At 41.2% G+C, this 15412-nt stretch overlaps 1 long non-coding RNA gene across 1 annotated transcript; it reads right to left on the reverse strand.

Moving 5' to 3' along the window:
- Window positions 1–3307: 3307 nt before the first annotated feature.
- LOC131195577 (uncharacterized) lies at window positions 3308–13044 on the reverse strand. Its single transcript, XR_009154483.1, has 3 exons — window positions 12861–13044; window positions 10544–11286; window positions 3308–3416 (listed from the first exon to the last, which is right to left on the reverse strand). It is a non-coding gene; the product is annotated as an uncharacterized LOC131195577 (long non-coding RNA).
- Window positions 13045–15412: the final 2368 nt, after the last annotated feature.

A 15412-nucleotide genomic window follows, 5' to 3' on the forward strand; every position in this document is an offset into this window, starting at 1 on the left:
GTCAAGGAAGGGGCGCAACTGGCGAACCAGGCGAACCTGGTAAAAAGCTCTCCTGGAGACGGCCGCCAGATGGTCTTCAAACGACAGCCGACCATCCAGGAGAACGCCCAAGTTGCGCACCCTTTCTGTTGGGGCCAATGACTCGCCCCCAACAGTGTCTAAAAAGATTCTTTTTAGGTCTGTGTGAAATGAGAGAAATTTGTTTTGACAGAAGGATCCATCAAATCCTGTGATAACCTACATCATGGGTGTCAATCTCGTGGCATCACATGACGTTTTGCGATGTTTTCTCCCTTCACGGAGCTGGGGTGGGGGTGGCCTACTTGTGATGTATCTGGCCCATGGGCCACCAGTTTGACACCCTTGACCTACATCCTCAATAAAATGAGTCAGATGACACTAACTTGCTTCAAACCACTCCTGCAGGAGAAGGAGCATCTTCACCTTTTCTCCCACTCTGGCCAAAGAGCTTCCAGGCTGGACAGCCTAGAGAATGTCCACAACCTATTCTGAAGTTGCCCACCTAGAAAGGCTTTAACACAAATTGAGGGACCCTGGACTAGCCGTTCAGGACCCTAGATTAGCAGCACAGGAGCAGGTCACAACTATTTTAATGTCCGTGAATCAAACAGCCTTCTGGGTCACCCAAAGCCCCTGAGCAGCTGCTGGAATTTGGGCTTCACCTAGAGTCACAATATAGTCATAATTTCAAACTTCATCAATATACCTGATGAGATAAGCCAAACATTTGGAATTGCACACTTTCCTATCAACAGCTGCAATGAGAAGATTGGAAGTTTTCACATCTTCTTAAACATGGAGCATGAATTATAAAACTAGGTTCTTTTCAACTATCTCAGAATAATTAAAATTAAACTTACCCATGGTTCAGTCACAGTGCTAAGCTGATGCTAAAATGTGATTAACAGGAAAATGGATGCAGTTAGGGGAAGGAAAAGCATGTGTCAGTAGCTCCCAGCAGTTTATCATAATCATGATTTTAGGATGTCTCACTATTTGTGCCACAAATATAACCAATTATAAATTTTGTACCATTACATGATCAGAATTTGAAATGAAAACAACAGGAATAATGAAATGCATTTCTTTATTGTATACTAGATACCGGCAGACTGCTAGATCTGAGGTCTTGGAGTTTGAAAATATTTTGATTTTGTTTGATTTCATTTCAAAATCATAATTCATTTATTTGATTAGCATTTTATTATTTAGTCTGTTGCTTGGTATTGAGAGTTGTTGCTGTATTATACTGCTGGAAAAGTACTTCACTAGAAACAATTAAAAAGAAAAAAAACTTCACCAGAAACAATTACAAATACATGTCTTAAAAGCAAAAGGGGGCACTGTGAAGTTAGGAAAAGTTGCAATAACAAAAAAATTAAGCAGAATAATCAAAGGACTGCAGAAGTCTTTGAGTTTGTTTACTTTAGGAGTAAGATGAGTAAGAAGGATGATTAGAGACAGGGAAAAACAATGGATGCAAAAGTGTTTTTCTCTATTTTTTCTAAGTTTAGGCCACCCAATGAAACTGAAGTATGATACAGGGAAAGAAACTTTTCACAAAGTACAAGTTTCACCAAACTGAACAGGTCAAAGACTAAGGTTATCGGAGAGGCTGTCTGGTGTAGTGGTTAAGGCACCCAGCTGAAAACCGGGATGCTATGAGTTCTGGTACCCAAGCCAGATGGGTAAACTTGGGCTAGTCATTGTGTCTCAGCCTTACGGAGATTATAAATCACGCCATAGGATAGCCGATTCACTATTAGTCAGTGCAGTGCGTTCCATTGACCAATGGCATAAACTAGTATCTTATATTTCTTGCTCTTCTTCCTCCTCCCCCACCCCACTGCCCTTTTAAGATCCCCTTTTTACAAGTGGATGAAGTTCCAAATCTGAAGGCTAGCCAATGCTGTGGTTACTCTATTTCCCAGCCTTGTCGGAAAGGGATGAACGCTATTTTCTTTTCCTCACAACGTAAGCTTGGAGTGTTGCTAACAGAGTGTGTACTTCAACTCTTCTAAGCTGCATCAGCAGTTCTTAAAGACAGACCACTATCAATACCTGAAGCCACTTTGGACAGTACAAATGAGATTTGTTGTCAGAGCTGAGTAAGTAGGAGTCAAATGTGTATTGAAGTCAGACTCACTAAGGATGGAACAATCAAAGCTATCAAAGCACACCACATAATGGCTCAAGACAAGAGGTCTAGCAAATATTGTTCTAATATCATCCTAACCACAAGGGCTATTCAGATGTGGTTCTCAAAGACATTTAAATTAGCAAAGAGTGCTTGCCATTAATCATTCATAATAGCTTCTGGGAGGCACAGCTCATTTAAACATTTTACATTTTTATTACTTATGTATGTGGGGCAGCAATTAAAGTTGTCGTGGTCACATAATGAAGACTAATGAAACCAAGAGATAGATTGGTTTTCATTTGCTGTCAGTTCTGAATAAATCCCTCTTTGTTTACATAGGTGTGGAGAGAAGCCGCTGAACATATCAAAGATAAACTCACAATAACTTCGTGAACTTTAGGACTAGTTTAGCCAAGTATATTGATAATGTAGCCCCACACCTTTGTCCACACATTGCCTTTCACGTGTGTTGGAATCAACATCAGCCAGAAGGTGTTGTGATCACAGCCCATACCGAGACGGGCTGTTCTACATCTCTAACATCATAAACTGACTGTCAGAACTGATTGGCAGCCACAGATCAACTCACATGGAACACAGATGAGCCTTCAATAAAGCCACATGAACCAGGGTCAGGCTCCTTGCATGATAGCAACCACAAATGACAACAACTGGGACAAAACTTTTCTGCCTGAGACTCTGAGGAGCCGCTGCCAGTTAAGAGTAGAAAACAGTAGGTTAAAGGGAATAACCTAGACAAAGGGAGCCAGTCCTTCTGTAAAAGCATGGAAATAACTTTAAAGTGGATTCATTTTAAACCAGAAAGATCAGATTTAACACAAGAACTAGAGCACACTTTAACTTTAACCATTAATTATATTTTGTCATATTTATATTTCTTAATTCATCTTTATCATTTTGCAACAGTGTCTTGATAGTGTCTTTGATTTCCTGGAGAGTGAGCAAACTATCACTTTGGGGGTAGGGTATGTGTTTGCTTAACTTAAAAGAAAATAACCCAGCTCTGTAGACCATAATCACAGGTTTGGTCCAATCAAGTTCAGCTTATATACTGTATGAGCAGAACTTTGATCATGTACAGTATATAAATCATAATCAAAGTTAACAACTCAACACCAACCTCCACTCCTTCAACTATTTTCTCCACTCTTCTCATTCTTTAAGAGTGGTAGGCTTTAGACACAATTTCTTAGGAATTTCTTTTTCATGATCCTCTTTGACATAATTGCAGAGACTGCAAGGACAAGAATGGAGTCCAAAATCAAATATATTTTCTTATATAGGAACAATACAATGAAGAAAATCCCTACTCTACATTCCATCGTCTGCATCCACGCAAATGCATCACAAGAAAGATGTTTCCATAAGGCAATAATGGGCTAGAAGTAATGTGGCCGCTCCATTGTTAAGCCTCCATGTGCTTTTTTGTTTCTAAATTGCAGTGATCAGCTGTTGGGGTGGGTCTGTAGTTCTGATGGAGCAGAGCAGGGGGTCTCCAAACTTGGCAACTTTAATATTTGCGGACTTCAACTCTCAGAATTTCCCAGCCATGAAGTCCACATGCCTTAAAGTCACCAAGTTTGGAGACCCCTGGAGTGGAATGAAATATTGACCCCATATCCATAGCTGAAATCACATCTGCCATGAAACTTCTATTTGCCATGCCTTAGCAGTGGTAGCAATAAATTTGCTTAGGTCTAAAAACTGAGAGTTAAGTTTGGTCAGTAGGACAGGGCCTACTAAGGCATTCCATCTATTTAAATTGGAGGGGGAAATCACATTTAACAAAAATTGGCAAACCTCCTGCATTGATGCATCCATGAGTCACCCATGAGAACTTCCACTGAATTCAATGGACTCTTTACTTTTTCTCTGTAAACCAAAAGGCCTCTGTGGTTGGCAGCCGCTCTGTGAGCAATTTATCATTAATTCTTTCCATCCTTCAGAATTACAGATTCCAAATGTGAAGCGAAAATGGCTCTCACGTTGGTTAGCAATAATAAAGACACTTACTATTGCATGTGGCTGTTTATAGCATTATAAATATCTCTTGATTCTCTTAATATTGACACACCAACAATAGACAATTAAAACAGCAGAAAAGAATAATCTACAACAAGCCAATGAAAAAGACAAAGACAGGCATGATCAAGCACTTTATGCCACTAGGCTATTGAGAATGCCAAGTGCCCTAAAAATGCAGCTTTAATAATGATGAAGATACACGTAACAGTAACAGAGTTGGAAGGGACCTTGGAGGTCATCTATTCCAACCCCCTGCTCATGCAGGAGACCTGTACTAGGGATTCGAACCGCCAACCTTTCTGATCGACAAGCTCAGTGTCTTACCCACTGAGCCACCTGGTCAGAAGTGATGATGATGTTATCCATTTAGTTGTGTCCAACTCTTGCTGATTTTATGGGCCAGGTCTTTCCATTTCTTCTGATCTTGCATTACTTTTTGAATTTTTCTATGCTCTGGTTGGTGTCAGCTTTGATGGTTCAAGCCACTATATTTTTTGATCGCTAACAGCTCCAAACCTGATTGCTTTCTCCCACACGACATGGCCAAAATAAGTGAGACGCAGTTTTGTGTTTTTGCCTTCCAGTGACATGTCGGGTGTTATGAGCTCCACTACTTGTTTGCTGTCCAAAGAATACGCAGGTGCCTTCCCCAGCACCACAGCTCAAATGAGTTGATTTTTTTCCTGTTTTTGTTTTTTTTAAGGTCCAACTTTCACAAACACTGGTAGCTAGTCAGGGACGCAATAGAGCAGACTAACCTACATTTGATTGCCAGACTGGTGTTGTCCTGTCCCACTCCTCCTGTCGGGGAGGACTTCCTCCTGGGTCGGGGAAGTCTGTATCAAGTGTGGCCACAAAGCCTCTGCAGCTTTGCCAAAGTTCTGTCAGAGTTCTCAGGGCAGGCAGGAGTCCAAGATGTGACTTCAGCAATCCAAATTAGACTTTGCCTGACTCAAAGAATGCCAGAAAGCAGATCCTTTATATAGGCCATGGGGTGTGGCTCCATGACTCAGCACTTATCCAGGCCTGCCCCTCCCTTCCTTTTGCTGATGTCGCCTCTCCATTCTCCGGAAGCGTGGATCTGTCCACCCTCCAGCTGCCGGCAATTCCAGCTCGTGACTGGCTTCAGGTTCCTCATGTTCACATGCTGTGGGGGAGGGGTTTATTTGCTCGGTCTGTCTGGGCATGGTGCCAGGACCGGGGGCTGGAGGTATGCCAGGCCGTTCGTCTGCACTATCAGTCCCTGGCTGAGATAACAGGAGATGAGAGGGGCCCGGCTGCGGAGAGGGGGGCGATGCACAACAGGTGTCCTTGCTTTTCCATATTCACCTCATGTTCATCATCACTGTGTGACCCAGAGCAATCTGATGTTTTATTTCTGGGCTGCATTCACTGCTTTGAGCAATCTGCAATCCTAGGAAAGTGAATTTTTCCACACATTCTCTCTCTTCAACATCAATTTCTATTTTGATGTTTCCATTCCTTGCTTTAATAATACGTTAGTAAATCATTGAAGATATAAAAATATGTTAGAAGAATGGTTAAAAAAACCTTCCCCTGTCCAAGGACAGTTTCAATGTTTATCCATCATCAAAGATTTAGTTAGCCACACTTCACTTTGTTCTTTGGCCCATGGTGCTTCCAAAAATCAGCATACAAATATCCATGGCAGGGCACTGCAAACATGGTACATGGATAGTAAAGGAAGGGATTTAAATATAATGTAATTTACGGCTTACCACTACAAATCTTTAATAAATCTTCTGTCAACAAAATGAAGTTCCATCTCTCCCTTCCTTCTATTTCTCAGAAGTGCTTCCTTGCATGGAGGTCCTTTTTTGCCCTCTACTCATAAAACAAAGAGGAGGGGAGGAAAACCACTTGAAATATATTTTTATACTTTCATGCCGTGATGAGAAAAGCCACAGCCGGCCCCAAAATGCTCTCCTTCTGCAGATGGATTGCAAGAGGAGAAGCTGGGAATTCCGACCAAGACAAAATGGAAATTGAATTAACTAGCCAAATTCACTGTAGAGACAGAGAAAGGAAATTAGGCCCCAGTTCTTCTGATCTGTAGAAGACATGACAAGTCTGCCTAGTAATCAGTCTTCAGTCTGCTTCTCTCTTTCTGTGGTGGCCACAGTCATGATTTTGAAAGGCTCAACGTCAAAAGCTTTGAGACTGAACTTGGACTTCAGCTGCAACAGGAGAGCCTTTTCTCAAACATACTCAATATGCTTAATAGTCTTTTCTTGAAGCCCGGAGCTCAGACTCTCTCAATTTAGTCTTTCCTGAATTGCATTTCCCTGTTTTGATGTTAGAGCCAAGTCAGATCCGCTTTTTATAAAATACCGTATATACTCGAGTATAAGCCGAGTTTTTCAGCACGTTTTTTGTGCTGAAAAACGTCCCCTCGGCTTATACTCGGGTCTATACGGCTTATACTCGAGTTTTTTTTTTTAAGCCCCTCGGCTTATACTCGAGTATATACGGCTTATACTCGAGTTTTTTTTTTCTTTTTTTCACATTTTACCGGACGGAAGCCCTGCCGGTGCAGTGAGAGGGCGGGGCGGGGGAGCCGCCAGCCTTCTCAGCTGGGGGAGGGGGGGTTTCCCCAACCGGTAGGTGCCTCATTTCCCACCCTCGGCTTATACTCGAGTCCCCAGTTTACCCCAGTTTTTGGGGTAAAATTGGGGACCTCGGCTTATACTCGGATCGGCTTATATTCGAGTATATACGGTAAGTGCATAATACTGTGAGGACTGCTAGATTTTACTTCATTCAAGATGCAAAAACAATTCTGCGTAATTGTGAGGTGAGGTTTTTACTGCTAGTGATGAGATAGGAACCGCTAGGACAATGATGGCGAGCCTTTTCAGCACCAAGTGCCAAACGTCACATGCGCGCATGTGCGCCTGTCAGGGCCACGCTCCAGAAAAGCCAAACTTTCACGTTCTGGCGCACATGCATACCCGACAATCAGCTGGCCGGCGCGCATGCACACAGTGGTTTTGGGCACTGCCAGGTGCGTGAAGGACAGCTGATTGTCGCACGCACATGCGAGCCAGAAGACAAACAGGCAAGGTCACACGTGCCAGGCGACATGGCTTCATGTGCCACTTTGGGCACGCATGCCAGAGGTTCGCCATCACGGCGCTAGGATATACATTTTTGAGGAAAAATGGCATTAGTCGACATACAATTAGTCATTTTGCAGTAGCCTCAATTAAAAAGAAAAAAGCTGTCTCATGTTATCCGTGAAGGGGACAAGAAAAATGAATTTATCGCCCTGTGGGAAACCCCACTAAGGTCAAAAAGGGTATCATACCTACTGCTAAGTCCCAGAATATCTTTAATACATTTCATTTGCATCTGCATCAGTTTCACATTTCACTTTTTCCCCTCCCCACTTCCTCTTCTTCTACCTTTCTGCCGTACAGAGAGCTATTTTTTTAAAAAATGGAAAACACCTACCACCCACAGAATGCACTTAATACACTTTTCAGTAATTTCCCCCAACCTTTTCCACTCTCTTATTCTAAGATACGTCTGTAACCACTTTATTCAGGTAAATTCACTTCCATTCTCTTACTCCAGTATTTTATTATGAAATGTGTGAATAAATCAGTTTTTCCTAAATCGATACCTATATGTTAGTTTATAAACTCCGGCATGTCTATCTTACCAGCTGTAGTTCTGGGGTCCAATATCTTTTGTCAATCAGTTCTTAAAATAACTGTTGTAGTCTAATTGTTGTCCCTGTAGTTTTTGACCACAAGAGATGCAATTGACCACAAGAGATGCAGTACCTAGTTTGGTCACCATGTGTATAGACCAGGGGTGAAATTCAAAAATTTTCCCTACCGGTTCTGTGGGCATGGCTTGTTGGGGGAAGATCATGTGACTGGGTGGGCTTGGCCAACTCAACATCGAGGGGCTCCTGACCGGCCCCTCCCCTCCCAGCCACTCCTTGTTGCGAATGAAAAGGAAAATGGGGAGGGGAATATTCCTGCCTACCATCCTTCTCTTAGTCCATGTTGAGATTGAGGAATGGATGACAGGTATGAAAATCCCCTTCCCTATTTTCCTGCCTTTCACAAAAACGGCATCAATCCAGCTGCTCCCCCCCCCGTCCCCCTCCCTCTTGGGAACTACCTTTAAAGGGACAGGCTGCAGCAGCTCTGTTCTGAATGGAGGGAGAAAAGTTAGCGTTCTCTCTACTGCATTTAACATTGAATTCTGCGGAATATCAAGTGGCTGGAAGAGGTGAGCGGCAACCAACCGGGCGTGGGTGGGGCCAAAGAGGGGTAATTACTACCGGTTCGGCAAACTGATGCCCATAATCCCTAGCGGTTTGCCCAAACCGGTCCGAACTGGTATGATTTCACCCCGGTATAGACTTTTAGGAGCTCTGCTAAGGAAAAATGTTGCCCAGAATATACCATCATGGAGGTAATCTACACGTCATATCCTGAATTATAATGTCTATCCTATTGTGATTCTATGGCACCATATTATGGTGATTTTATCATGGTTTTACCTTTATTCAATATTTTATCTCTATTGCATTGTCCATATATTTATTTATGCATCATTTTATTCTCAGATTATCAGTGTCATTTTCCACATCTGAGGTAAACTGTGGCTCAAACAAAACAAGTACCCGTGTGGATTTGTGCAGGACTTTCTCTTCAGCAGGAATGTCCGACCTCAGCAACTTTAAGGATTACTGGCTGTCGAATTCTGGGAGTTGAAGTCCACAGTCTTAAAGTTGCCAAGATTGGATACCGCTGCTCTACAGAGTTGGAAGCTTTTTGAACTGAGGAACATAGGATGAGAAAGGCTCAAACGTTTTTTCATCCAACCTTCTACGATAACTGTGTGAGATGAGATTAAACTCATGCCTTCCAAATTCATTGTCCTCTTGTAGCAGAATGCTGATATTCGGCCCACACATTAACTAACAACACGATTATGAAACACACTATGTGACCCAGCTGTCATAGTTTCAGCTTATCCCAGCCTTCTTCAACCTGATGTCATCCAGATGTGCACACAAACCAGACATAACACAACTTATGATTCCCATGGTTGGAGTTCATTGTAGATGAATTGCAGAACATCTGGAAAACACCAAATTGGAACAATTGCTGTCTTGCAAGATGGTGTAATGTTACTTTCCAGGTAAAGACAATATAAATAAAATATAAATGCAGGTATCCCTCTGCTTACAACCACAATGCAGCCAAAAAGTTATGTTGCCAAGAAAGAAAGTTGTTAAGTGAGTTTTGCCCCATGTTATGAACTTTCTTGCCATAGTCATTAAGTGAATCATTGCAGTTGTTAAGTTAATAACACAGTTGTTAAGGGAAACTGGCTTCCCCATTAACTTTGGTTGTCAGAAGGTTGCAGAAGGTGATCACATGACCCCAGGGCATGCAACGGTCATAAATACGAGTCAATTGCCAAGTGGTTGAATTTTGATCACTTGATTGTGGGGATGCAGCAACAGTTGTAAGTGTGAAAAATGGTCATAAGTAACTTTTATCAGTGCTGTTGTAACTTTGAACATCACTAAATTAAATGTTGTAAGTCAAGGACTACCTGTATATACATAAATTGGCTTTTTTTAATTGAGTAAGTGCAGCAAAATGAAATATTATCTTCATGAGACTTGCTAGAGTTGCTATTATGGGATGGAGCTTTAGAATGAAAATGACACTGTAGGAATTTAGCACCCCCCCCCCCTAGAAGAATGAAATATTTTAGAAAATATTTAAAAAGGCAGAATATATTTCCCTGGATGAGAAATGGAGAAACATGTTTTAAAGACAAAGCAGCTTCCTGACTCCCCCCCACCTTTGTCAATGGGCCATTAAAAGCCTCAGCTAAGCTCACTCATTCTCCCCACCTTTCTCAATGGGCCATCATCATCTGCAACATAATAGAACCCATCTAGAACAGAAACTCACCACATGGCACCTGGGAAGATTACATCAGCCAGCAAGGCTAGCTAAGACCCCCACCCCCTGGGAGTCTGACAGCCAATCAGGATACTCTTCCTGTGCCTCAGAAAGTTCAAAGCTCAGAAAAAGCATAAAACCAGGGAGCACACAGGATCTCGGCCCTTTTCTGTTCAGGATCTCAAGCCATGTGATCCTGACCACCATTAAACCATCTTTCCAAGCAGTCTCCATGTTTCCAGTGTCTTTGTCCCCACTTGGAACTGAACCCAGATGGATATTTCTTCCAACAACACCTTGAAGAATGGACTTGTAGTCAGAGCTTATTCTTTCAGACGAAAATGACAGCTCAGTGATAGTTTTCGTACTTTACCTGTAGAAAGTCTCAGGTGTCCCAGCAGCTCCAGGTAAAACATACTCCAGGGAATCCTTAAGAAAGATTTCCAGGCAGGATCAACAATAACCAGGAAGTGGGTCATTTGACTACACATATTGATTCATTTGTCTATTCTTTTCCATTGTAGCATGATTTCTTTTATTCCTATATGGTTGTGGCATCGATGTTTTAAGTCTCTATTGCGCCTGCCTCTGGTTCATTCTTCTTCACAAAAGACAACGCTGAGGGGGAAAGTGGCAACAACTTTAGGACGGAGGAGAATGACTGGTCATTGTATTGGGGGAAAGGAAAAAAACTCCTCAGGCTCAGAGTCAATTCTAAACCCTAGCTGTTAAAGGAAATGAAGGCTGGACTTTAACACCACGCAGAAACAAAAAAAGTAACTCTAAAAACCACGGGAAAATTTTGGAGACAAAAGATATTACAGATGTTCTTCTTATAATAGCAACATCTTTAATTGGCAGAAGTGGCCGAGGACCAGTTAACACTATTTTGCATCATAAAATTCTTTAACATGGGATGTATTTTTATCATGGCTTCTGTGATCTTCCACTAAACTTGATGAGGTTCCATGAATGATTAAAAGAAAACAAAAAGTCCACTTGAATGCAGGTGACAAGGACATCCATAGCATTTTTTCTAAGGTGTAGCAGAAAAGGTGGGACATTCATATGAAGACTTATTATTTTGCCTCTCCTTTTTTAACCACGTTTCACCTCCTGAAAGAGTAAAACGACGACAAACCTGATTAGAATATGTTCAAAAATATTTTATAAGAAATCAATTCCTTTGTGGCATCTCCCTTGCTATCATTTACCATACTTTTCGGAGTATAAGACACACTTTTTCCCCCCTAAAAGAAGGGAAATGTTGGCGTGTCTTATACACCAAATACAGCCATTTTTGGCCTCCTGAAACCCTGCCCAGCGCATCCCATTTTTGCCAAAAACAGGTTTGGGAGGCCTGCAAAGTGCTCCTAGTGGCTTGGGAGGGCAAAAACACGGCGCGTGGGGGGTTTGGGAGGCTAAAAGTGGGCCTATTTTCCACGAAAATGGGTTTTTTTCCCCCTCCCCAGCCCCCTCCAGGAGCACTCTGCAGAATTCCCAAACCCTCTGTAGGCCCCGTTTTTGTGAAAAAACAGGACGCACAGAGGGTTTGGGAGGCCTGCAGAATGCTCCTGGGGGGGCTGGGGAGGGCAAAAACTTTTTTTTCTTGTTTACCTCTTTGAAATCTTGGTGCGTCTTATACTCCGATGCATCTTATAGTCCAAAAAATACAGTACCTTCTGAAGTTGGCCATTGCTGTAAATTTACAGAACTACAGTGATCAAGAAAAGGTAGATTTTAGAATAAAGACAGCTTCCAACTTTCAGTCTTAAACCTAAGGATGCTTATCCAGAAGTGATCAAATCAAATCTTTATTAGGTCATAGATACAATAAATATCTACAAGTGAGTTCGATGGCTTTACAGGAACTCATCTGTGAAGTATCCTTATACTGTAAGTTGATGGGTGTCAGCTCAACCGAAGTCTTTTGAATTCAGTATAAACTACACCTAAACAAATGTGTACACAACTAAAGCTTTAGGAATGCAGCATTTATTATTTCACTCCTTGTTTTTGTTTTTCTTATGTCCAAATGTATTTAATTATGCCGGCTTATTTGAGTTGCTAGACAGGCAAAGTTTACTGGTGAGTCACCTTAGATCAATTTTAGGGATTAGGAGAAATAAAACATAGCCTTTCACAAGAGATAAACTGTTTCATATTTGGAGGCACCAGAATTGTATAATTCTCTTACAACTAAGCAAGAAAATGGGGGATGTACAGATCCAGTAAAAGAAGGGAGAGAACAAAAAGACTGGCACATGAGCAGAAACAAAGGGAATATCTGTCAGTAGGATTGGCTAGGAATACAGGGACTCATAAATATAACCCTGCTTCTGAACTGAGGTTCATGCAAATACTTTGGCAAAGTATAAAGCTATACCGAAATCCATATGGATGACAAAGTAAAGTTGCAAAGATTATTTATCTTTATATAGATTTTAAGAGCAGTCATGGCAACAGGCATGGCAATCAAATAAAGATTGATGGCTAGATGGTACATCAAAAAGATATTATATTTTTTTATGGCTATTGTACTGATGGGCACCTGCTCCCATTTATTCAGTTAGGGTATGGCAGTTCCTTTTCTCTCCAACATAGACTTAATCTTGCATAGCCTGGGATATACGTGGTACATCTGCAACCTATCAGCTAATACATACAGGCCAGTGGTGATATTCACTTACCTTCGCTACCGGTTCGCAAGTGTGAGCACATGCCTTCTGCGCATATGCAGAGCGAGAGTGATGATGTCCGGGCAGGTGGGTGAAGCCTCCCGCCACCGCCGCTACCAGTTCTCCCGAACCGGTTAGAACCGGCAGAATACACAGGCCCAATTTCCCAGGCAGGAGAGTTCACCCTAACTGCAAAATCCAAGCTAAAGGAATGGGGGTGAAGACACTTGTCTGAACTTGTTCAACAGGTTCCCCTCAGCCCTGCCCTTGCTGGGGAAAAATTAGTGTATGAGACTAAAGGGAGGGAGAGAGCTAAGAGATATGGAAAGGAGCAGATCACTTGTGAGGGGAATAAAGTGTGAAAGAGGGAACTGATTAAGCAAAGTGAAGATTGGGAGCAGCCATGCAGTTTTGTTGAACTAGCTTCTAATGGAAGTACCTAGCCAAGCAAGGCTCAGGCTGGAGGAACCATGGTAAGAATGGAGTTAAACTTCCCTGGAACTAAAAGTGAGGAAGGATCTAATATCGAAGCCAAGAACATCTTCAGGATTCAGGAAGCAAAGAAAAGGCCTGCTTGAGTGTAGGAGAAATTAAATAACAGAGTGGACTGTCTGAGCCTTCAGGCAGGGCAGAGATAAGTATCTCTGGGTTGAAGGTGTGATAAGGCGCCAATATTTCTAGGGAGTTCACAAGACCTAAGAGGAAGTTTTCCTAAAACCTTGATGAGGGTTGCAATCTCTGAGAGTCAGGGATTAGTCAGAACAAGCTAGCCTGAAGAAGCAAACTGGGAAAAGTCCTTTTCTCCCAGGTAAAGGAAACATTCTAAACCAGGGATCTCCAACCTTGGCAACTTTAAGCCTGGTGGACTTCAGCTCCCAAAATTCCCCAGCCAGTAAAGCTGGGAGTTGAAGCCCTCCAGGTTTAAAGTTGCCAAGGTTGGAGATCCCTGTTCTAAACCAAGGTTCGGCTAAATTCAAGCCAGAACTTAGATTTCTTTGTTTGAAGGTATGCTGTTCCCCCTTATGAATTTGGCTGGTCTGAATCTGTCTGTTAATTACTTCAAAAATTTGCTCTGTGTTGTTTCTTTGTCTTTAACCATTTTTTAATATCTTCTCCATCTATTATGTCTTCCTCTTCATCTGGATCTGTGTCCTATTTCCCTGTAGCGTTTTATGGGAGATTGATGCTTAAAGTGTTGTGAACTTATCAGTACCAAATGTTTTATTTCATCCTATTTTAATTTGGGAGCAACTGGGTATCTAAAGCTAGAAGGAACCATATTGTCTTATTTTAACACTGATTTTCAAATCATTAAATCGTTTACTTTTTATCCCTTCAAAAGGGAGATGGGACCAAAATGTTCTGCATAGGTTCAAAGCAATTGACAGATGGAAATTTTGTCAATGCACATTTTTTATAAGTGTGGCCCAAGATTTTCTGGTATGGTATCCAGTATGCCTGTAACCACTGGCACCACCACATTATGGTTTATGCCCTAATCTTTCAATTTCAATTTTCAGATCTTGGTACTTTGTTCTTCTCCAATTTTGTTCTTCTTTTTTATTACATTGCCACATCAATTATCCACCCTTTTTTCTTTTCAACCAGTTAAATCTAGCGTGTTATGGCCTCAGACTTCATTAGTTTTTATTCAGAAATACCATAATATTTTAACCTGCTCGTTTTTACTACTTTGTCAGTTCTTTGTTCCTACCAATTTTTAATTACTGGCACATGATAACTTTTCAAATGTTCCAGTGAATCATTTGGCGACTGTGTTGTTTTTGTTTGTCATGAGTTTGTGCAATCTTCTTGCACAAGCTAAGTATATGATCTACTATTTCTTTTGCTTCTTTGTACAATCTGAACTTTGAACGATTTGATTTTTCAATTCTGACTTCTATTACATTAATTCGAATAGCTTGCTCTTCAGCAGCCAAAATCAAGCCTTCAGTTTCTTTTTTTAATATTCTAGCTGTAAACCATTGCTATGTTTTATCATTATCCACTTTCCCCTTGATCTTTTGTAGAAACTGGCCATGTAATGCTTTTCTATATCAGCAATCTGTTTCTGTTTTTATTACATTATTTTGATACATAGTTTTTGTTTCCTGCACATACAGTAACTTCCAATTTTGAACTTGCATCAATGCTTATTCTTGGCTGTCTTTTATGTAATTAGTCAATGTATACTTTTCTTTTTCAACAGATTATTTGACTTGTGTCGGTAATCTAGAGTTAAGATTCACAAACTGGTAGAAACTTAATAATTCAAGTTCTACTGGAGGACCTAAGATTTATTAAGGTAACATCAAAAAATATAGGCAGTTCTGAGCAGAGTTGTTTTTTGTAAAATGTGAGTGTTCAGGTCGGATAAATTCAATATTTCCAATATCAACAAGGTCCTAAAGATATCACTGTGAGGGTTCCAATCATGTCTGGTATAACAATGGATTTCATTTTCTGTAAGTGTTCAACTTCGAACTGCAACTCTCAATATTTCATAATTTTTTTTCCAATTGTTTTTCCTCAATCCTAGCATCACCAGGATCAGTGAACCAAGC

Source organism: Ahaetulla prasina, chromosome 3, assembly GCF_028640845.1.
Source record: "Ahaetulla prasina isolate Xishuangbanna chromosome 3, ASM2864084v1, whole genome shotgun sequence".
NCBI lineage: Eukaryota > Metazoa > Chordata > Lepidosauria > Squamata > Colubridae > Ahaetulla > Ahaetulla prasina.